Source organism: Onychostruthus taczanowskii, unplaced genomic scaffold (assembly GCF_017590055.1).
Source record: "Onychostruthus taczanowskii isolate IOZ18803 unplaced genomic scaffold, ASM1759005v1 scaffold75, whole genome shotgun sequence".
NCBI classification, from domain to species: domain Eukaryota; kingdom Metazoa; phylum Chordata; class Aves; order Passeriformes; family Passeridae; genus Onychostruthus; species Onychostruthus taczanowskii.
In genome coordinates, this window is record NW_024505339.1 from 396,152 (window position 1) to 419,569 (window position 23,418).

Here is a 23,418-nt window from a genome sequence, read left to right on the forward strand (position 1 = left end):
TTTTACCCATATCAAAGGCAAAGATTTCAAAACATCACATGGAAAAAAACTTAAGGTCAGTCCAAGTGAGGTTATGGTGGCTGACATGAGATGAAAGACTCTGGCTTCCACAAGGAAGGTCTGTGCAAAACAAGAGGCCTGTGCCCTAAGGGTGCTTCATTTGCACCCTGGCAGGAGCTGCAAGAGGTGGCCTTTGTGTGTCTGACACCTTCAGCAATTCAAGCAAGGCTGTCCTTAATATGAACAGGTTCAAAAATAGAAGATGCCTTGATAACACAAGTTTTCAGAAGGCTCTTCACTGGGGTGAAGTGTTTCCTGTGGCTCTGCCCAACGTTGGCCCAACTCTCTTTGCCTGGGGCAGAGCTGGGTCCTGCTTTGCCTTCACCCTCCATGAGGCAGTGGTGCTGCTCCTCACATGGTTAAATGAGCCAGAACACCTGACAAACTGAACAAACTGCTGAAAATGCATCCAGCAGAGGGGCCAAGCCTGCAAGATGCCTCTGGATGTGTGGAACATCCTGAATGCCAATTCTGAAGAAAGGTGTAAAATGTAAAAGACCCTCAGAAAACTTCTGCATTTAGTTCATTTTGCATGGGTAGAGGTAACAAGCTGACACAGGTTAATTTATAGCTTGGCTGTATGCTGATTGCAAAGTACACATTTCCACTCAGCCACCATGAGTAAATCACTTTCCCCCTGCTTCTCTTGGCATATAAAAGAAATTTCTCCCTTCCCGACATTTAAAAAAATCCTAATATGTTATACACTCCATGACTTTATAGCATCTTTAATATTTAAAAGGCTAGAATCTATAACCTCAACCTTTAACAAATGTACAGTAACGTGATAACAAATTTGCCTGGAACAGCTGCTATCTTGGTACCAACTGGCACGAGGAGGAGGGAGGTAATTGGCTTGTTTTCAGATAATTACCATAATTGTAGTGACACCATTTGGATCACATCTAACTGTGTTCCTGCTGCAAGTTGGATAATTTAATAATTGGCAGAATTTAGACTGACAGTAAAGGTAAAGTCAGCATATGGTGGAGAATCAGCAGGCACCTCCCTGCACTGCTGGTACAGCCTCTGCTGCTGTTGCTGTGAATTTTAGCAAAATCTTTTGGTTTTGCTGCTTTTCTTGAGCTCTGTGACTGGGCCACATCTTTGCTCCTTTTCTGATGCTTGTCCTGATGAGACCACGTTTTGCACCTCTTGAACCTTTTGATTTGAGATCAATCAGTTCAGTTCACTCCTACCCAAATTACAACTTCCTTTGTGCTCTTGAGTATTTTTAGCTGTCCTAGTTCTGCTGGGGGCTCGTCAGAGCTCTGCACTGAAAGGGGATTAAACCATGGTCAGGTGCTTCCAGGCAGCAGCCAAATGCCTCTCCCAGAGGTTGAAGCCAGGCTCACTGCCCTGGCTGAGCTGCAGGGGTGCTGGGCACTGCAGGGGACTTGTTCCTCTTGTTCCTTGCTGCTGGTGGCCAGCTGAAGGGGATTCAGCAGCTCCTGTGCTGCCTCAGAGCTGCCCAGCAGAGCCCAGGAGCTGCAAGGTAAGGCCAGGAGGTGGCTGAGGCTGCTGGGGGAAGGCAAGGAGGTTTCTCAGCTCAGCTTCTTGGGCACTTCAGGAGGTGCAAAAGGGGCAGAGCACTGAGCTACTGCCCTGCAGTGCCTGTGCCTGGCCTTGCCCTGCCTTTTTCTGCAGGGCAGAGCTGAGCACAGCTGCCAACACCACTGACAGTGTCTGAGGAGAGGAGGCTGCTGGAGCTTCCCCAAATGAGAAGTACTCCTAGGGTGCTTTTGCTTGTTTTGCTTGTGTGGCTCTTGGGCTTTCCTGGGCTGAACCCAGACACCAGGTGTACTTTCCATGGGTCCCAGTGGGTGAGGGGGCTGAGGATACACCCTTAGCTCAGGTCTGCAATGCAGCCCAGGCCTGGGAGCCTGGGGGATCCATCAGATGCTGGAGAGAACTCTGGCATGGAGCAGGGGAAGGACTCATCTCTAACCAGACCCCTTTGCCAAGATGAGGTTGATGGCTCCATCCCAGATTGGGCACACACAGCCTTGGCACAGGAGGGAGGGAAGGGGATTGCTAAAAAGTAAATCCCCAGGTTCTGGTGGGTGGTCTCCAGGGTAGTGCTGGGAAGGAATGGGAGTTGTGCTGCACAAGGTTTGGGATGCCTGGAAGCAGCTGCTGATCCCCACACATCCCTTCTCCCTGCCCTGCACACAGAAACTGCAGGGTATCCCTTTCCTTGCAGCATTCCCTCCCCCTCTGTGATTTATTGCTGCCAGGAGGCTGTGCATGTGGAGGTGGCATAAATCTCACCCAAAAGAGAGAGAAGGAGGAAATTTGCATTTGCTTCCTCACTGGCATATTGAATTGCAGCTTTCCAGTTCACTGCTGAAAGCCTGGGCAGGTCCCAGGCTGAGGCATTTCCCTCAGGATAACACAGGGCCAGCACTGAGGCTTCCTTCCCTGCTGGAGCAGGCTCCCCCACTCCACCCAATTATCCCCAGATTAATTTTGATCCACTCCTATTTATATTTTGTGGTATAAGCCTACATAATTCTGTAGTATTTGCAGGCTTCAAGCATTGACTGTGCTCCCCTGTGCTGATCTGCCAACAGCCACAAACCCTTCCCTCATTCAGACCTTCCAGTTCTCCAACTCCTTTCTGTGTCTCACCCACCTCCCTCCAAGCTGCTTCCATCCAGACTGACAGTCCCTGTGCTGGAGTTAAAATCCCCCAAGCTGCTCCTGGAGGCTGCAGAAAGCAATTAGGGAGATTACAGTCAGAGCATGGTCATGCTGCTGCAAGGGTCTGGATGTCCTGCCACAAGCAGGGAGCCTGGACTAAGAGGCTTTCAAACAACAGAGCAGAAGCAAACAGTAAATCCTGGCAATTGCTGTCTCCAAGACTGCATTTTGCCTGGAAGTCCATCAGTGTTTTCCTGTGTTAACACTAAACTGGATACAGGGCAAAGCAAGAGATGCAAAAGAGCAAGGAGAAAGCAAGGAGGATATAACACATTAATCAGAGGCAAAAGTTGGAGGCAGTCTGCAAACCTCTGCTCCTGCAGGGGCTGACAGCTGTAAATAGCATATTGAAGCCATGGAGGAAGTAAAGAATTAATTACAGTGCCAAGACCCAATCCCACTTCCAGCCACAGGCAGCATTTATTAAGATCTCACTGAGGCAGGAAAGATTGAACAAGGGACTCGGGGGACTACGAAGGGGAAAAGAATTAATCAGTTTGTCTCAGGAGACTGGAGAAGTCAGATTAAATAAAAACTGGAAGTAAAATGAAAGGGGGAACAAGATGGTTGGAAACCTGGACCTGTTTGAAGGAGAAACTCTGGAGTCACAGCTGGAAGCAGTCCCAGGGGCTCCACTCCCCCACTGCAGAAGCTGGAGAGCTTCGAGGACAAAGGCTGAGTTTGCCTTGACTTTTTAATAGGTTTAAAAATGTCACTTTGGGCCTCTTCCTTCCTTTGCCTGGCAGAAGGAGGCCAGGAAAGACATCCCCAGTTCCAGTGCATCACCAAGGAGCTCAGATTCCCCACATCCCACTTTAACTTGGACCTGAGAGTTATCCCCCAGCTATTTCTTGACAGCCAAGCAGGGCAGCAAGGGAAGCTGCACCCAGTTGAACAAATAGAAGTCCAAACCCCAGAACCAACACCCTTAAAGGAACATTTTTGTCCCTGCCCATTGTCAGCCTAGTGTTTTCCATCACAATAACATTCAGTTATTTATCTTCCAACATGTACAACATTTTCTTCCCTCTTTTGTGCTGTTGTTTTTCTGCCTGTCCCTCTGGGAAAGGTCACCGAGCTTCCACATTCCTGCTGTGTAATGAGCTGTGACAAACACTGCTGACCACGCTGGGGTCACAGAGTTTTAGAGGGCCTTGAACACCAACATCACAAGGAGGGAGCCTGTCCCCAGTTTGTCAGTGGTGTCCCATTGCCAGGCTCCTTCCCGAGGCAGAAACTCCCTGGAAGCCGATCAGAAACCTTTGTCTTATTCCTTCCCCTCAAAAATCCCAAGCCTGACATATCCAGACATAAAATAAAACTTTGCATGTAATCAAAGTAAAGAGTGAATGGAGGAGCACACTTTATCCTCCTTGGTAAGTTTTCAGGAATCAGGAAAGCATTCCTACTTTCCTTGCATGTCCAGAAACAAGCTGTTTTGAGAAAGCCCTTATGGAAATGCAAAGTGCAGATCCTATAGCAAGGTTTCTCCAAAATCCATCAGCTTTTTTCAGAAGAGAGACACCAAAGCCCTGCTTGTTGCAACAGTAACACTTTCCAATACAAGTGCAGTTTATAAAGTTCCTGACTTTATCATATCAGTCTCTTTCCCAGAAGTACAAGTCTGTGCCTACTTTATTAGCAAACTTCCAGATTACTGGAATTTACTGATTACTGGAATTTACTGATAAAGCACAGGAATAGACACTCCACTAACAGCTGCATTGGGTAATAACCCTGAACATCAGAAAATATCATAGCAGGATGGGTTTTGTCCCATGTTGTGCCAAAGAACAGTAAAAAACAAGGTATTTTCTGCTGATTCTATGGTGGTATTTCCTGGAAAAACCACTAAACACTGTTTGCTGGAGTTTAATGTGCATGATTGATGGGAGGGAGGGATGTGCACTGTATCACAGTCCCTGGCTTATGAAAGCTGCTGCTCTAAAGCTGTGAAGCATGTGATGCATGCCCAGCATCCCAAGTCCCCTGTGTGCAGGGAGGAGCAGCAGTGCCTGTCCTGCTCACTCTGACCCAGAGCAGGAGCAGCCTGGGTGCAGCCAGCCCCTTTCCCTGAGCTCAGATTTAAGGTGAACAAACCACCAAGCCACAGCTGCAGGCAAGACTTTTAAAACCCCACAAGCCACCAAAAATAAAGATGTGTCTCTCTCAACACATGTGTAATGTTTCAAACCAAACCAGCCAAGGAACTGAATGTGAAACTGGTGCAGAAATAGATCCTCCCTCAGAAAATGAACAAAAAGAATGTTTGCTTGGGGATATAGATAAAAATTGGAGGTAAAATCTGAAAGCTGGAGGTGGAAAAGCCTCCCTGTACCAGCTGTGCTTCCTGGGGTCCCATGAGACCCCCAGTTTCAGTTTTTGGGCTGTGCAGTCCCAACTGCTTTCCAGAGCTGGTGCTGCCCAGTGACACCTCACAGCTCCCCTGTTACCTAACCCAGAAGGGACAAAACCCTCCCATCCCTCTCCAGTCAGCTTTTCCAGCGTGGTGGTGCTGAAAGCCTTGATGCATCTCACTTTAATGTCCCTAGGGCTTATCGATGGATCCCAAAATTAGATCAGCAGACCCCAGCAGGCTCAGGAGTCTTAGCCAGGCTTGTTACCTTAATGAAATGCTAATTGCTGCCTCTGCACACTAAAAAAGTGCCTTTGGTCCTACAGCAGCTTCAGTTAAGCAGTGTTAATTGCCAAAGCTAATTATGTTGCTGTTGCTCCTAGATACTGGTTCGGGTTAGTTGTGTAAACAATGAACCCAGTCAGTGCCCTGGGTGCTTTCTGTGCACAGAGCAGGTGCTGGCAGGGAGCAGGGGCCACATCCCAGCTGATGCCACACACATGGTACAGGACAGGACCAGGGAGGTGACAACCTCTAGACAAGAGACCTCGCATCAAACCTTCTTCCTAAAATTTTTAGGATTTGTGTTTTGAGAGAAAACACTGAAAAAAAAAGCTCATCTTTCCTCAGTTCCATAGGTAGAGGTTTTATTCATTTCTATAACCAGCTGTCCTTAAAAAGCCTCAAATTTCTTCTGTGATGCAATTAGGGGAAGCCAAGGAGCAAACAGATTTGGGGTTCACCTACCCAAGGGAACAAAACCCCTTCAAATGTGTTTTTTGTTGTACATCCCACATCTGTTTAATTGATGAAATTCCCAGCTGAAAATGTGCATCAAGTCAATTAAACCACCAGAATTTTCCAAGATCTTTATGAAAGACCATTAGGATAACATATTTGCTGGTTAGAACAGCCTTGGATAATTGCTCCAAACGGGTTTCACTTTGCCAGGCTCTTTGGGAACCACTGCTTTGGGACTGGAGGCAGAAGCAGCCCTGTGTCAGCAGCTGTGGAGCTGCAAAAACCAGGATGAACCTTCCTTGGGAAGATTCTCAGGGCAAACAGGAACAGCCTGGAAGAGCCACAAAGAAAATTCTCTTGAGTTTGGCTGTGCTGCTTTACTGTTCTCCTCCTTGTGCTGGGCAGGAGCAAAACAAAGCAGGCAGTGCTATAGGTTGTGATTCTGGAAAGAACTTTACAGAATCCTGCTTAGGGAACAGGCAGCAAAACAGCTTTTATCCCAGATCCAATTAACAGCTGAGTTACAGGACTCCAGTGGAATAAAGGGCAGTGAATCTCCCAGCCTATTTACATGATTTATTAGAACACTGCTGTCTGCAGGAGCTGCTTTATGTTTCATTTATGAGGACACAAGGGGGTGAAGGCTCAGTTACCAAGCTGTTGGGGTGTTCCTACCCCAGCAGTGCTGAAATTCTGCTACAACAAAGGCACTAACAGCCCCCCTTGCTGCAGCACTGCTGGCTGCCCATGGCATGTCAGCCATGGCTTCCTGACTGGGCTTGGCAGAACTGCTGCTGGAAAAGCACCACTCATTTCCTCCCACTCCTTTCAAGGTTCATCTGGAGCAGAGAGACAAAGCTCAGACATCCAGAGGGAAAAAAAAGATGAGTTCCCAGCCTTGCAGCTGAACCAGCAGCAAGGGGCAATGCATGTAGTGGGAGTTTCTGTAACAAGCATGGAGAAGTTGGGACTGGTGTTTTCTCATCTCTGTTTCTGAAACTTCCCTTTCTAAGCATCTTCCAGGCCAGAAAATGATATTTGAGCTGACAGCCTTGGAAGGGTTTCACCATTTGATGTTTGTATGTTTGTAGAGGAAGCAGAGAAGGATTTTCAGAGACAGATGAAATCTGCAGTCCTTCTAACACACCAGAGATCTCTTCTAAAGAGATTTTGTCTCTTGAAAGCCAAACTCTAAGGTTTCTATTGCAGAGATGTTTGCTACCAGGAAACTGAGTCTTGTGATAAAATGGAAGTGTTCATGGTTTTCTCCCACTGCAATCAGTATTCCTGTAAAATAGCTGCTTTCCCTGTCATGCATAGCAGTGCAGCAGTGAGACCAGCTGCTTTTTCATTTTCCCCTTAATTTTCAGGAGTAGCTGATACACAGCAATAGGAAAATACAGTCACAAGTAATGTGACTTTCTCTAAGTGTCTGTTTTCAAGAAAAGTGTTTTTCTGTGTGTGGTGGGTTTTTTTTTTAACACTTCAGTGGTGTTCTGAATAGCTGTTAAGATGGGAGGCTCCAATGCCATGTTGTATCAATATCACAAAACTGGGTGCTCCTGAGGGAAGGAGCCTAATTAGGATTATTATTTATTGCTAGAGCAGCCTTAGATTTGGCAAGTCCTCTCCCAGCAAGACTGTGTTCACTCCTAGCATATGTTGTTTGGATCCATCATTTGAACTTAAAAGCTAAAAGTAATTTTTCTCTAATGGAGAGAGATGCAAGTTCTCCTCCAAATCTCTCCAGGAGGTGGAAGGCTCTCTCAAGGGGTTGCCTTTTTCTGTTAAGTGTTTCTCTAATGGGCTTAGAGAGAAGCAGCAATGACACAGAGCAGAAGGAGCAGAAATCAGCCTTACAAAGAATATAAAGCTCCTGTTCCCAACCACGTTCTCAGCTTCTCTGTTCACCTTATCCACTCAGTCTGATCTCTCATATAAGAAAACCAGGCAACTCTCATGCTTGCTCCCAAAAACTGACTTAAATAATATTTTAATGCCCATAAATATAGGTAAACTATTATTTGCAGAGAAAGGTATCCATTAAAAATCAGGTTGCTACATTTAGTTTTCTACTGTCAGATAGAGAACCAGGCTGCTTGTAAGGCAAACTTCAAATGGGACCAAGTTTTAACAGAGTAATTTGTGCATCCTGCTCTCTAAGATGCAGGCACACAAGTGTTCCTAGGCTTTGGTATTCCTGAGTGACTGCAAACACAGCTCTCAGGGGCACCTGAAACACCACAAAATAAGATACCTGGGCCCCGTGGGGTGTTTGAAGACAATTGCTGTCAAAGGTTTTGTGATCTCTCATGCCCCAGTTAAGAGAGCTCAAGAGAAATAGCAGAAAACATGGTTTTAAATGAAAGGTGAGAAGTGTTAGATTAATGCACCAGTAATTAAGTTTCTGCAACAGAAAGTGCTGTTTTTCTAACAGTATTTCATGCAGCTCCTAGGTGTGAGACAATAAACTCTACACACTCATCTTAATAAGGGATCTGCCTTGGGAGTGCCAGGGATTGGCATGGGCTGCTTGTGCAGGAGCAGTTTGGGTTCCTCTAGAAATCAGGAGAGAATTCAGGTCTCGGAGCACAGGGTCATATGAAGAATTCAAACCAGGTGTCCCAAGCCACAGACAGTGCCAGCCCAATCCTGTCTCCTGAATAGGAAGAGTCATTTTTCTCATTTCCCTCATTGGCACTCACACTGACAAGGGAGTTGATGCTTGCAAATTCAGCTAAAAGCTTTCAACCACATTTCCACCACACCAGTGCAAGAGCACACAGGTGCTAAAGAAAGCATTCTTTGAAATACAGAATATTTCCAGGGTGCAGCTCCCTGCCCTTTGCAGCAGAGTTCAGGTGGGGTTGTTGGAGCCACCTGGGATGCCCAGTGTCCCAGCAGGGCTCCCTGGGGTAGGAGCACTGCTGCTGCACAGTCAGGACTCAGCAAGGAGCTCCCTTCCATCCAACCTGACCAAGGCTGCCAGCAGGGAAGCATTAAGGGCAAAATGCTTCCTCTGGCTCTTTTTCAAAAGCCTGGAATGGACACAGCCCATTTTATCATATTACTTTATGAAGAAATCAGCAGTCAGCCCACAGCAAGTTCTAGAAAAGTCAGTGCAACATTTCAGGGTTTCAGTTTTACTGAGTTATCCAAAGTTTGGCAGCCAAGTAGCAAGTGTGAACAAACAGCCATTAACACTGTTGTTATTATTATTATTTACTGCCCTCAAGCATCCAGTACTGCAGGGGGGAGGAACAGGCTGGCACTTGTCCTCAGAAACCTGCAGCTTAGATTTAGTCACAGCAAAACAAAAGCTTCTATGTGCATGGCACGTCCCTCCTCTCCATCACAGCCACTGTGAGCTCTCAGTTTGAGGACTCTCAGCCTTGTCCCCACCAATAATTAAAGCCATAACACGAGGCACAGGTCTCTGTGCATAGGGCAGGGTTGAACCTGGCTCATCCCCTCCTGGCAGCTGAATTTCCCTGTGTTTTGTGTCACGGCAGGTTTGGTCAGCACATACCTGGGCAGTTACTGGGCTCAGACAAGCAGTGCCATGAGCTGGCATGGTTTGATGACTTGTGATCACTGCTCCAGACTTTAATAGTCACCTACAACTTTGATAACCAGCAATTGCTTGACTCAGCTCCTCTGCTTTCCCCCCCAGGCACTCCCAGTTTGCTCCTGGGGGCTCCTGGCTCTTCTTCCCCATCAAGCTCCCCCCACCCCCGCTGACAAACCCATCTTTAAAAACTGTGTCAGCTGCGAGGATGCAGATGGTCGCATTTGCATCAAACAACTTTTAAATTATCATTCAAATTAAATTAAATTGAAAATGCAATGAGCTGTTCCTGTAGAACTCCTTGCACAAAGATGAGTTAATGAAGGTCACATTTGTAACCAGTGAGGAACATTTAAAATGTATCATGTTTGGCATGGGATACCATTGGAATAACATGCCTTTCTAAATAAGGATGAATTACTCTTAAAGGCCTTGTGCAGGATTGCTCCCTGCTCCAGCACTGGCTGGTCTTTGGGCCCTCTGTAGTCCAAAGAGGGAAGAGCTGTGCTGGGTGCAGCAGAGCACCAGCAAAACTCGTTGGCCATGAGGGTGAGGCCTCAGGCACCAGCCTGGGCCATCAGGTCCTGCCTGCTCTCCCTGCCTGGATGCAAAGGCAGGACACCTGGAAAGGGCTGCCAAGAGAGCTGATGGAAAGGTGCAGTCTCCATGCCTCTGGCTGGAATTGCTTCATTTACACACACAGAACTGGGTGTCTATTGCCTTGCTCTGTGCTTACAGCCATTGAAAAACTGCCCTGTAATGGTTTGGGTGACATCTGTCATCTTCATGGCTCTGTGCTGTCACAAGGATGTCACAGAAATGAGCCATGCCCAGTTCTGTGTGCTGAGATGACAAATGTCACCTGTTTGGCTCCTTGTGAGGCTTCCCAGGGAGCAGCTCCTGCTCTGATGCCAGGCATCTGATGCCTTTTGCCTCTCTAATAATAAAACACAGGGTGAGTGCAGGAGCTGAGCCCTGACCGAGTGCCCTGAGTCCAGGCAACCACAGAGCAACGACCTGAGCAAGCCACACAAAGCAGAAATTTGTAGTTACTCTTCTTTCTCTCTGCTTTGCATGATCCTTCACCTCATCTGCACCTGCTGCAGGCCACATCACTTGTTTCATCTCAGGAATTGAAGTGGCATTTTGTATAGGGAAAAAAATAGCAATAGTACATCCCAAATGCTCCTTAGCAACAAAAGGAGAGGTTTTACTCTTGTTTTTACATGGGCTCTGCTCCACACTCGGGTGCAAAGTCAGATGCTGAGAGATCAGAGAAACCTGTGAAATGTAGAGTAATAATTGGCACAATTTTTGTCATCTGCAAAGGCTTAAGAGCTGTTGGTTCACTACAGCAGTAGCCTGCTGTCTCAGAGAAGAGCTAACACTTGCCATCAAAAGGGGACTGAAGTGCTTTGCTTTAAATAGCTGCCGAGGTTTTAGTTGCTTTGAAGTGACTGAGTGCATCCAAAATCTTAGAAAGCAACTGTTCTAAAATCCACCCATCCCCATTTCTGCCATTACAACAAAAGCAGTCAAGTCACAGCTGAATGCAGCTCATAATGCCTTGCAGGAAGAATCACCAGGTTCAGTTTCTGAGCTGAGGACAGTGGCTCAGTGGGTTGGCCCTGTCTGCAGAACATTGCTGAATGGGTTGGCCCTGCCTTTGCTTACTCTGAGCAAAGCATTGCTCAAATGCTTTTCCTAAAAGCTCATAAGAGTTGTAAATCTAAGGAAAACCATTCTGATCCCTGTGGATGATGGTCTAATTTGCTATCAGCACAGCTGAGAACAAAATCTGGACTTGAGTCTTCTACTCAAAGCAAGCTTTTGTGTGATGACATCTGAGAAATTACAACAACTGGAATTAAACTATTTTACATAATCCATTCATAAGATAGAGCTCATAAATAATAGTAGGAAAACAAAATGTCAAGCCAAACTGATTTTAAAAAATGCTTGAAAGCTTCCTTACAAATGAGTGGCACAATAGCAGCTCAGCACTGAATGGTGATTTACTCTCTGCTTTGTAAATCAATTTATTTATCAATAGCTGAAGTTCAAAGATTATGCAAAACTAACAAAGTCAAGGATATGTGACTAGGAGGAATGTGTCGCACTGCTGCCTATATGGATTCAACAAAGGAATTTAAGGCTTTGTCTCCCTGATAACTGCAGAACAACTCTCTGTCCAAAGCCACAGCTTCTCTCTGGCCATGGGAGCAGATTTCCAGCTCCACTTTCTGTGCCTCCCCTTCACCAGCTCTGGGGACTTGAGTTCAATGGTCCTGACCAAGGAGGTCACAGTTTTGTGCTGCCTTTTGCCTCTGCTAACTGCTGTAGTATGTGAGCAGCCTGTGGCTCAGCCACAGCTCAGCTCTGACCCTGGAGAACTCAGGGATGTTTCAGAAGAGATGAACACTCTGGGTCTGGCCCCTGAGTTCTCCTGCACAGCATCCTAGTGTTACAAAGAGGAGCCTTTGCACTGTCAGTTCGTTTTCTCCTCAGAATCTCAATGGGAAGGGAATTTTCCCTCTTTGGATGTTCCATTAGAAACTGCTGATGCAGAATCCATCAAATGCATTAAAAGTCCATTAAGTCTGTAAGGCTGCTGTTTGTTTTCCTGTGCTGGCTGAAGAATTTGGAAGGCCACAAGCTGTATGTTGCCTGTGGCAGATTATCCTGTGCTGGCTGGCTGTGTGCTCTGGCTGCAATATCCTGTGTGCAACAGGGATGTGTGGCTTCAAGAAATGAGAGGATACAAGGGCCTTTCAATCTGCCTGTGCCTTTGAACTGTGTCACACAAAAATGACAGCAGTGGGAGACACAGCAAATGATGCCCAAGGAGTTTGGCCCAAAATAACCTCATAATTCTGCATCAAATAATTCTGTCTGAGATATTTGCTCTTTAGTCAGTTCTGAAGTGCACATTCCCCCCTAATAACTGCAGTAGGTGACACTTTGCTCAAATTATAGCTAGATCTTCATTAAAGAAAGCTGAAGATGATGGTACTGAAAAATTCACCCAGAATAAATGTCCTGGAGCATTTAACAAACTTGTATTCATTCATCAATTCTAACTTACATGCAAAGGATAATTTCAGGTAACACTATGAAATAGTTATTTCTAAGATAAAACAAGGCACAACAATTCTGTGCAGCCCAGGATGATCAGGGGATTCAGGCAGGGCAGGCTGACTGGGACACTGGATTATTGCAAACTGATGTCGAGCCAAGTGGGGAGTTCCAGCCAAAGCTTCTTCCAACAAGTGACGTGCAGTGATTTTGATGAATCCTCACGACACACTGTTGAGAACCAGGGATGTTGTATAAACATGCAGCATCTTGGAATCTTGCAGAGAGCAGGGATACACCTGGTGCAGCACAGAGGTCAGAGCTGAGTGTGTGAGATGCTTGTCTGGTTTGTTGCAGCCTCCTGGGAAATATGTTTGGGTTTGGTTAACTTGACTTTTAAATGCAGGCATCCTACGGAAGGAAACTTCCCTGAATGACAAGTCTGATGTAGTTAAACAAAACCATTTTTGAAATGCAGAACTCCAAACGTGATTAAAATGCAGGTTTTCCAATGTATATTTCATCAAGGCTAACCATGAACAATCCTTTTTAAGTATTTCCTTTGATGGCTGGCTGTTTATTTGGATTCAGTGAATGCAGGTTTGGTGAAAGAGGGTGTCAAACAGGTCAAGAGGCGAGACGGACACTGTGCCCTGGAAATTCAAGCCTTTATTATCTGGTCTCCACGGGATTTCCTTTCCTACATGGAAAAATGTGTGGTAATGCCATAGCAACAACAAAGGAACAAACATAGCAGGACATGTCTCTGCTGTTTAAGGCTTAGTAGACTGGATTTTGTAAATGACTGCAGTTCCAGAACTGTTATTTTGCTTAGAATAATATAAATAATGAGAAGCTGAACTAAAGGCACAAGAAATAAGCATGAACAGCTTTCCATCTTCTCCTTGAGGATTTTGTCTGTAAGGCAAAAGGAGCCTTATAAATATTAAGGACGAGTTGAAAAATCCTCATTTTAATTTCAAACTGATTCCTCTTCCTCATCTCATACCACACTTAGAAAGGAATCATCCTTAAGCCCCACGATAAACTCCTCACCCTGTGTGGGTAAGCACAGATGCAGAATACTGCACGTATTCTCTGCCAGCCAGTTCCCACAGACAAAATCTGCTGCCTGCTTGTTAGGCAGAGAGGCTTTGCTGAAGGATTCAGGGGTTAAATGGCCCTTGGGGAGCTGGGATGTCTGTGGAGATTCACAAGATGGGAAGAGAGAGTGGCACTTGAAGGCTGGGCAGTGCCTGCTGTGGAGGTGCTGCTCCCAGATGGTGCTGCTGCCTTGTCCTGTGTGCCAGCAGGACACAGAGCAAGGCATAATCCACTTTTTTTTCCCTATGGATTTGCTCTAGGATGCCACAGGAACGCATGGCTCACCACCAGCTCTCTTAAAGCCACATCCAAACAGTAGATCAACATGATTTATCAAAATCAGTTTATAACCAAGACACTGATCTGTCAGTGAGCAGCCCCAGAGGAAAGTTTTTGCAGCCCTCCCAGACCCTTTAAGAGCCTTGACATGAAATGCAAGGCTTTCTGAGCTGCCTCCTGACCCTTCCTGTGACCTCCCTCTCACAAGCCATTATTCTCCACAGCTGAGCCCATCAGCACCTGTCATGGAAGGGATCTTGGCTAAGAACTCATAGTCTGGCTGCTGTATTTCAAACCAGCCCTTTATCAGAGGAGACCAAAGTCATGCCAAGACTAAAGACCTAAGGAGGTGTGTGAGAGAAGGAAAATAATCCCTCCAGTTTTCAGGACCAGTGGGTAACTATAACCACCTTTCATGGTTACCTTGGTTTTGCTGGAGTAGATCTCAGCCTGGCTTGCAGTGCCTTCATTTCCAAATCTGCTTTCCATACCCATCACAGGCTCTAAAAAACTGCAGCTCTGACCTCAACCTCTGCCCACTTCCCCACTGTTATCCTGCCTCTGATTTCGCTAGGAGTGTCTTTATAGAGAGGAGCCAAAGCTGGGCAGTATCCAGAGCCCATCAAAAACCTCATGGGGAGAGGTCCCAACATGCCTCAATAATGAACATGAACATGAACATGAGATCACATGGGCTCACAAACACTGACAGGGCTTCGTCCAAGAAGCTTCTCCATAAATAAGAGCTGCTCTAATGATATGAATTCTCTAATAGTTCAATACATGCTGAAATCATTTCAGTAGGCATAAAAAGACATATCATGAGATTAACACTGAAACAGATTGGAAACATCTGGCTTTGGAAAGTGGATTGGTTAGACAGCAGCTTTTGCAGGGCTTTGCAGGGTTATTTTCCCCTTTGGATTAATCTGCTTGACTACAGAATAAGTATTTTTCTGACCTGCCAGCAGAGACAATATTAATAGTTTCTAATTCTTTAGTCAGCAGAACAGTAAGGTGAATGCATGCTTGGGATTGGATAGAGGGGAGTCTTTATGATCCTCCAGCATCCCTTTAAATTCTCCTTCTGTCACTTGCAACAAAACAGGCACTTTTGGTATGGAAAACACATGGCACACAAAGAAAAAGGAAAAATAAGCCTGCCACCTCTAAAGGCAGAACTGCACTCAGATTTATGGGGTTGTGGCTAAGGAACAGAATAACAGCTGATATCTTTTATGGGTGATTGGGAAAAAGAAAATGTATTTCATATACCATTATGTACTATTACACAATGGTTAGTCATCTCAAAGAGGTATTAGATGGACTTTTTTTTTCATTAAAATGCCATTAACAAATGAAATGGGTGGGAGGAGCCATTGGCTTGCTAGTGGTAAATGACCTGATCACAGGTGAGTAATAATAATTGTGCATCAGCAATGATCAGTGCCAGCTTCTGACACTGCTCAGATCTGACCAGTAATATTTGGCATCAAACCTCATTTCTATGCACCCAGCTTCCTGCCTTCTATCTTTATCACCCAGTGCATTTTCTTTTCTGAGAGCAGGCTGATTGCTGCTAATCTTCCAGCCTGTAACCTAATGCTCTCTCTTTAAATGAAGTCCCCATATTGTTGATAAAGAGTCATTGTGTTCACTTATCTCCCTCCTCTCCAGAAGTGATAGCAGTAAATCTGACTTCTCAATTAACCTGTGCTGAATTAGAATCTTTATGATCAAATTGGTTGATGTCAGTTTGGATTTTTTTCTTCTCTCTTTTTAAATCTGGACTGCTTGAAACTCAGTGGGAATTAGGATTTGTACAAGTCACCAGAGCCTCTTTCTGTGTGTCAGATTGCTGTGGTGTACACAGATGAGAAGCCATTTTCCTGTCATTCTTACAAATTGCTTCTCTTCCTGAAATTTTCGAAGGAGGAATGAACGTGGCATTGTGTTGCAGGGAAAGCAACAGAAATGGGATCATTTACACCATGGAAAAATAATGGATGTTTCACAGATGTAGCAAGGGAGAGCATGGCATAGATCTGTCTGTGAGACAGGAGCCAGACCCTCTACAAATTCATTACAATTATTATTTTAAATGTATTTTTCTGGGATGCCACATTATACGTTGGCATGTGAGAATGAAGACATTCAAAACTCAGTGTATTTATGTCAGCTGTATATTTTCCAAACCATACTTTTCAGATTAAAGTAATCTGTGGCTCACAGATGCCACATCCCATATGGGAATCTCATCAAAGGTTGAGGAAAAATTGAATGAGTCAAGAGAGGCAAGAATTTCCAACCAAGCCATGGCAAGAGGCTCGTGGGTTGCTGGGCTGGGAGCACATCCAGCCCTCCAGCCTTGACACAGCACCATCAGCCTGGGCTTTCCTTGCTCTGCTCCACAGAGCAGGGATCTCTGCTGCAGGGACATCTTTCTGTCCTGCTTTAGAAACCTGGTGTTAGACACTGTCTTGCCTGAATGTCTTAAAGCAGGGCTTAACCTGGCTTCCTCAAATTCCTTGGCACTTGACATAGATAAACCAAGGTTAATTACAGAATGTTTAATTAGAGACTGTATCTAAGATCATCAAAACGTCTCCTACTTTAAAAAGCACGCAAATCTCATTAAAATATGGATACCTAAGAAAAGATATTTAGTGGCTAAATGGAAGCCCTGTCATTACTGCTTCATTTCCTTGCTGCTGTTTGAGTTTTGACGGGAAGGGCACTGGCAGATGATCCCAGTCTGATTAATACAGTTCTGTTGAAGATTTCACCTATAATTATCCCCTGTAGGCACACAAGGACCTGGCCAGGTTTAAATCAGCATGCCTCAGATATCTCCTTTATTCACCACTTCAAATATTTTTCTTGTTCAAACAGGGATGTGTAGCTGTAGTTCTTCTAGACTGTGTTTATCTGGCACAAGGAAGCCTGCACTGACACACAGAGAGGTTGGTACAAATGACATTTTAAATCTCTGTACTAGAGATTAAAGCACAAACCAAAACTAATGCCATAAAATAAAAACTGGTACAATGCAAAAGTTGTGCCAGAGTACACACTTGCATTGACTCCCATGTGCAAGATGTGCTGTAAAACTCCAGCTCAGAAGTGCAGACTTTTCCTAAGAATACTCCTTTTGCCAAAGATTTCAACAAATGCTTTTCCTCTTTCCATCCAATATTTATGTTTTCCTTGTTAGATTCTGTTTAAATTCCCATTATTTCAGGACCATCTTGTAATATTTGTGCAGTATTTCAAAGCACCTCCCAGTTAAAAGACATTAAGGTAATCTATGTTACTATAAATAAGAGGCTTTTTTAAGGAAGTCCTTGAGTAATTTTGCTGTAATGACAGCAGGGCTCATTAAACAGCTGCATCTCCTGCCCAGATTGGGGACATTTGCAGCGCCTGCAGTTTGTGACATTCCCCAACGTGACCTCTGGGAGCACAGCAGGAGCAGAGCAGGGTTGTAAAAGGTAAATCAGGTTGCAAAAGGGGCAGAATGTCAAAGAGCAGCCCTGGCAGGGCCTGGGGATCTCCTTCCTTCGCCAGCTCCTGCCCACCTGCTGGGCTCAGCAGGGTGGCATTGTGCTGGGCATGGCAGCCACTGGCACAGCAGGGAAACCCCACAGCTGGTTTGTCCAGAGTGTCCCAGCACCTTTCACAGCCACATTTAGCTCTGGGTTTCAGCTGTGCTGCTTTGGGGGGTTTATCTCACCTGGGTATCAGGAGCAGGGAGATAGACTTGCTTTGAAGGGCCCTTTCCTCCTCCTGCTGGGGATGCTCACAGCTGAGAGAACCCCACTGAGCACTTGTTCAAGCTGCTGAAAGTTCAACTCTTTATGCTACAGAAGCAAAACATTCCAGTGAATACATCCAGGCACACTAGGCTTTGATTAGAACTTTGTAATTTGCCACTGGACAATCTGGAGTGGGAATTTCACAAGGTCCAAGGGGTTATATCCTCCATGAGTCACTGAACACAGGTGAACTTTGAAAAAATATTGTTCTGTCAGCCCTTCCCTGTGTGTGTACAGAATACCAAGCTTCCAGGCTGCTGAATTAAAGCTGTAAATTTGACCTGTCAAAGCCAAAAGATGTTGGACCAGGCAGCAGGTACCTTTATGACATTTCCTTATTACAAGCACTGAGATGCAATTGTTCATGGAGGGCATTAAATCAAATTGTGGAAGGAAGCTGTGACAGAGCCCCCCAGGCTCCTGCCTCACCACAGGCACTGCAAAGTACTCACAATTAACCTGCCTGGCTGGAGAGCTGCAGAGAGGAGATGCTTTCCTTTTGGATGGATTTTGCCATCCCAAATGTAACTGTGTACTGTGCCACAGAGCAGTTGCAATTACCTTAATGAACTGAAGCCTGTGGAGCAGCTATTCCATCAGGCTTTCAGGACAGCATCTGCTGCATTGCCCCCTTGGCAGTGGTGCTCCACTGAGCTGCATCCTCCTAAAATGGCATCAGGCTTGAAGGAGCAACCATTTGTCCAGAGACACAGGAGAAAGAATGGACTGATGGAATTAATGATGCTAGAAGGGTACTCCTGTGCAGAGCAGGTTATTTGGCTGTTGGTTGTATCTTACATGACCTACAATAGATCAGCAGGTGCAGTGACTCTGACAGGAGCTCACCTGTCTGCACTGAGTGAAAAGTTTGGGGTGGGCACGTCCCTGGGGACAGCAGAGGGAAATCTGAGCTGCCAGACCCATTCAGCCAGGCCATGGCCCCCCATCAGAGCAGTTTACTTGGGCTTTGTTGTTAATTGTTTCACTTATTGCTTCTTTGTAGTCCATCAAATTTAATTCTATCCGTGGATGCAGTAATTACACATTCCTGTTTTTATGAAGGGCTAATGGACCACCTAAGGCTTTGTGTAAATTAGTTAATGTTTCCTTCTGCAGTGCTGCTGCTTGTCCTGTGTTGTGCTGGCAGGTGCAAAATGTTCCTTGCAAAAGCATATGGAGAATCACTGAAGTACAGCAAATGCTGATGGGTTTTCCAAGGACAGGGTTAAAGGATCATGTTCTTTATGATATATATGAGCACAGAGTTTATTTTCTATTTCTTCTGTAGCCTGAAATGCCTTAAAATTGCTGCTGAGAAAGCAGATACCTCAGAGGAAAAATATTCTTGTAAGGGACGTGGAGGCAAAATAATAATTTCAGGTGGTGCTTAAGCCAAATGGGAATGGTGACAGTGAGCAAACAGCCTGAAAGGAGCAGGGAACATTGTCTGGTTTGCATTGAAACACAAACTTGTGGAGCAAAGTTTTTAGGCTGGCTGCATAAAAATTAAGGATTCTGTAGGGAAAGATAAACTGGTGTTGTCAGATATTAATCTGCTAGTCACACTGCAAGAGCATTGTGGTTCTTTGTAGATATCTGGAGCTAAAACCTGGCCTAATGAGGTCGGTGGCAACATTTCTGTTGACTCAGTACGTGCAGGATTTCATTCTAATTCTTTAACTGTTTTTATTTCCTGTAAATAATCCTGCCTAGAGCTGAGGAACATTTTTAAGTGAGGGTTTATTCCTCAGTGATTAACTATAATACATTAATAAATCAGTAGCCAATCTAAATAACTACTGGTTTTTGATTATATTACAGCCTTCTCATTTATTTCTGGTCTTCCTCTTTCTCATGTTATGCGGAAAATAAGTCCAAAATCCACATTTTCTGGCAATTGTGAGGTGCCCATAAGAAGGGGAGCAGATACTCAGTTCTCCACCAAGCAATCCCTGCTCAGGCAGTGGTGGAGGCAAAAGCACAGCATTAGTTCAGCTTTGGTTCCCTTCCCTTTCTGCTGATCCCATGAAATTGAAAAAGCAAGAGGAAAAATATCAGAAGATCCCATCACATTTTCTCCAGTTTAAAGTACAAACTATCATGTTATGCAAAAGCCTGAGGTAAGCCTCAAAGCTGGATCTTTTACATGGCAATTTCCTTGAAGAGTTGTTGGATCACATTTTTGTAAGAGTTTCTTCTACACACGAGTATTTTATTGCATCTGTTTATCCCAGTAACCTGGAATTCATTTATCTGACAAAGATATTTCCATGAGTGAGCTTCCAAACACACAGAGGAAAAATATGACACATCTGCTTTTAGTTTGTCCTTTCTGTGGCTAATTTAAAAATGATCACCAAGGGAAATACGTGTCAGGCACAGAGGATTCACCTCATTACTAGCAAACTTCCAACTCAGAATAGAAAATAAAATCTGAAATAAAGATTTCAAATGCCACACTGCAAACTTCTAGATGGCAACAGCTGTGCCAAACCACTGAATTAATATGGCTGTGATGGAGTGGAGGAAGGATTGCAATCAGTGGGCAGCTTCTTGGGGACTAAAAAAACAGGCAGGGATTTAGATCAGCTGGTGAAAAATCTTTTAAATCTTTCAGTTTGTTCCCAAGTATCTTGCAGAGTGATCAGATAGAGCAGCTGAGGCCTCGTGTCCTCCCCTGAACAGGGTAACTGAGCAAGCAGCAGAAAGATCTTCATTTGGGAGCTCAATGCATTCAGAGTCCCTGAAATGGATGTGGGGCCTCCTTCTGCCTTTGTCAGACCAAACCCTAATGGAACTGGGACAAGAACAAGTGCTGAGACACGGAGTGTTATTTCTTAGAGGGAAAATGAGTTCAGTGAATGGAAACTTTTGGGCCTTGATGGCTGATGTGTGCACTCAGGGTTCATCATTTGCCCTGCCTAGATGCACATCACTTCTGCCAGAACAAATGAGCATTTTCCTGATTAATCAGGAGCCCTCAGGGAGCTGCTCTTTCTGTACATACATTATGATCATTAAGGAGCCTGACTGCCCTGTTCTTGTTGCAGGATGTGGGGAAATGCAAAGCAAATTGTGCAAACTATGCTCTGTTTATTGGACACATTTCTCTGTATCCCTTTCAGTAATGGTGTAATTCAGTATCCTGAGATGACAAATGATGTATTTAAGTTCTTTTTCCCATGCTGCCCCATACATGTTATTAGCTCAAACATTTAAATGCAGGAAGATGTAGATGCTGTGGGGTTTTTTGGCTGTGCTGAAGGAAGCCCCTGTCACAGGGGTGTTTCTCACTGCTGGGTGTGGGGTTGGCAGCCTCAGCCCGTGGCAAGGGGGGTCCCAGCTCTCAGCAGGGCACAGCTGAGCAGGGCTGGCTGCTGGAACCACACAAACCCAGCTGCAGGGCTGGCACTCCTCCCAGAGCATCCTCACACCCCACGGTTTGGACTGAGCAGCAGGACAGGGAACAGAGCCCTTTGCTCTGTTTGCAAGCACACCTTTCACTCTGCAAACAAATTACTGCCTCAACCACATCTGACAGGCTGCAGAGCAATTGCTGTGGGAGCAGTGCCTGAGTTTGGGAGGCAGGAGTGGCTGTGTCCACCTGACAGTCTGGGTCTCCTCCCACCCACACAGGTGTCTCACCATTGTTCTGTACTGGACACCTAATTAAACAGCAAATTAATTGCTACCCCTTCTACTGGCACAACCATTCTGGTACTGCACAAAGCTCATGGAAGGTTTTCTACTAATGCTTTTCTCACATGAAAGAAAATTTTGCTGATATTGTCCTCTGCTGGATCTACACTAATTTCTTTTTTAAAGTTGAAAATATATGATGTATTGCTCTTGAAAAATTAGAAAAACAAATCATCCTGCAGCCCAATAGGTAACGTTTCAAATGCTGACTAAAGCCTATGTGAAAGGAGAGAGAAATATGCTTTTTTTTTATACAAGACCTGAGCTTAGAAATTGGCTTCACTTCTCTGACACCCTGGACTGGAGGGCACCATTTTTCTGGCACTCTCACAACTTAACAAGGTCATTTGCAGTCCCAGAAGAAACTCAAAATTCATAACTGGAGTTTCACTTGATTAAAAAAAAAAAAAAAAAAGGAAAAAATACTGATTTGCTGTTTCTTTGCATAAAAATATATTCAGGGAAATACTGGGATCTTATTGCTACAGTTGCAGTCTTAAGTACTTCTTTTATTAAGAAAGTTCAGTGTTTATTTAAGCATTTCAGCACCCCTTTAAAAAGAAAATCTAGAAAATAAATAAAGTTCAATGTCAAAAAATCCACAGCAGAGTTATTCTTGTATTAATAACACAATGGGAATAATACAGATGTCCTTGAGAGTAACTCTTTCTTACAGAGATAAGGTGGTGATTAATGGGAAATTTGTTCTTGCCAGAGGTGGCTTTCAACAGTAAGTAAATAAATAGTATGATCCCATTCTTGCAGTCTACCTACCATAAATATTATTAATCTGGTAATAGGAAGCTGTAATACTGCTGGCCATTCAGAGGTTAGGATTCTGAAAACACCCTTGCCCCTAAGGTTATTTTGTTGATGATGTCATTTACTATAACGCCACAGGAAAGAAAAATGGCATGGCAACCAATTCAATTCAGTTTTAAAATAATTTCCAGAATAGAATGCTTATTTCTGACAGTGTCACTGCACCTGGTCAAAATCAGCTAAAGAGCTTAGCCTCAAGGAATGGAACAGCCTTTATGAAGCTGGATTTTAAACCTGAGGGAGTGCTGGAGCAAATTAATGTGGGTTATGTCCAGTGGCACACGTGCTGCAGCAGCTGGGCTCCCCCTAAGCACTCAGTGGGAAGCAGGACGTTGCCAAAAGGCACCACCCTCCTGCAGCTCTCCTTAGCCTGAAGTTATTGCACAAGAGACAGAGGATTTCCAATGGAACCTTAACCAGAAACAGGAAAAAACCCCTCCTCCACACAGACATTCAAATTTCCTCATAGTTTATTTATGAATTCTGGATTTCATGGGCCAAATTTATTAACTAAGTTATTTTGTCAAGAAATATAAATGATGATCATTTGTTAGCTGCACCTCTTGAATAACTGTATCAAAGTGTAATAAAATTATTGAGGGGATTTATTAACCTGATGAAGTAACTCATTAAATCCTTCAAAAGCATTAATGCAGGAGGAAGTGTGGGCCTTTTGGTATAATTGGAGATGGGAAATTGTGCAGCTGGGCCAACCTGATAAGAAGGATCAGATATCCCAAAACACTTTCATTTAGCTGGTAATTTGGGGCACTTCTATCATTACTCTGGATTTCAACATGATTTTTCTAAACTAGATAACTCTGCATCAGAACACAACCATATTTTTTTTTTTTTTTTGTTTTACTACTTTCTTCTAGCAGCTTTGCACTGAATTAAGCTCCTGTTGTGAGATGTGGCTGGGGTTCTCTAAGGCTGCTCTGTTCTAGGTAGCTCTGCATCAGAACACAACCATATATTTTTTTGTTTTACTACTTTCTTCTAGCAGCTTTGCACTGAATTAAGCTCCTGTTGTGAGATGTGGCTGGGGTTCTCTAAGGCTGCTCTGTCTGCTGTTAACTGAGGGTGGCTGGATCAGCACAACCAGCCCAGGACATTTTTGACTTCTTCTTGCAGCTTGGCACTGAATTAAGCTCCTGTGTGAGATGTGGCTGGGGTTCTCTAAGGCTGCTCTGTCT

General features: G+C 44.6%; 1 protein-coding gene across 1 annotated transcript in view; it reads left to right on the forward strand.

The window, feature by feature from the left end:
• Positions 1 to 23,418, forward strand: part of TMEM211 (transmembrane protein 211) — a 58,758-nt gene that overhangs the window by 23,169 nt on the left and 12,171 nt on the right. The gene's annotated exons all lie outside the window — the stretch shown is intronic.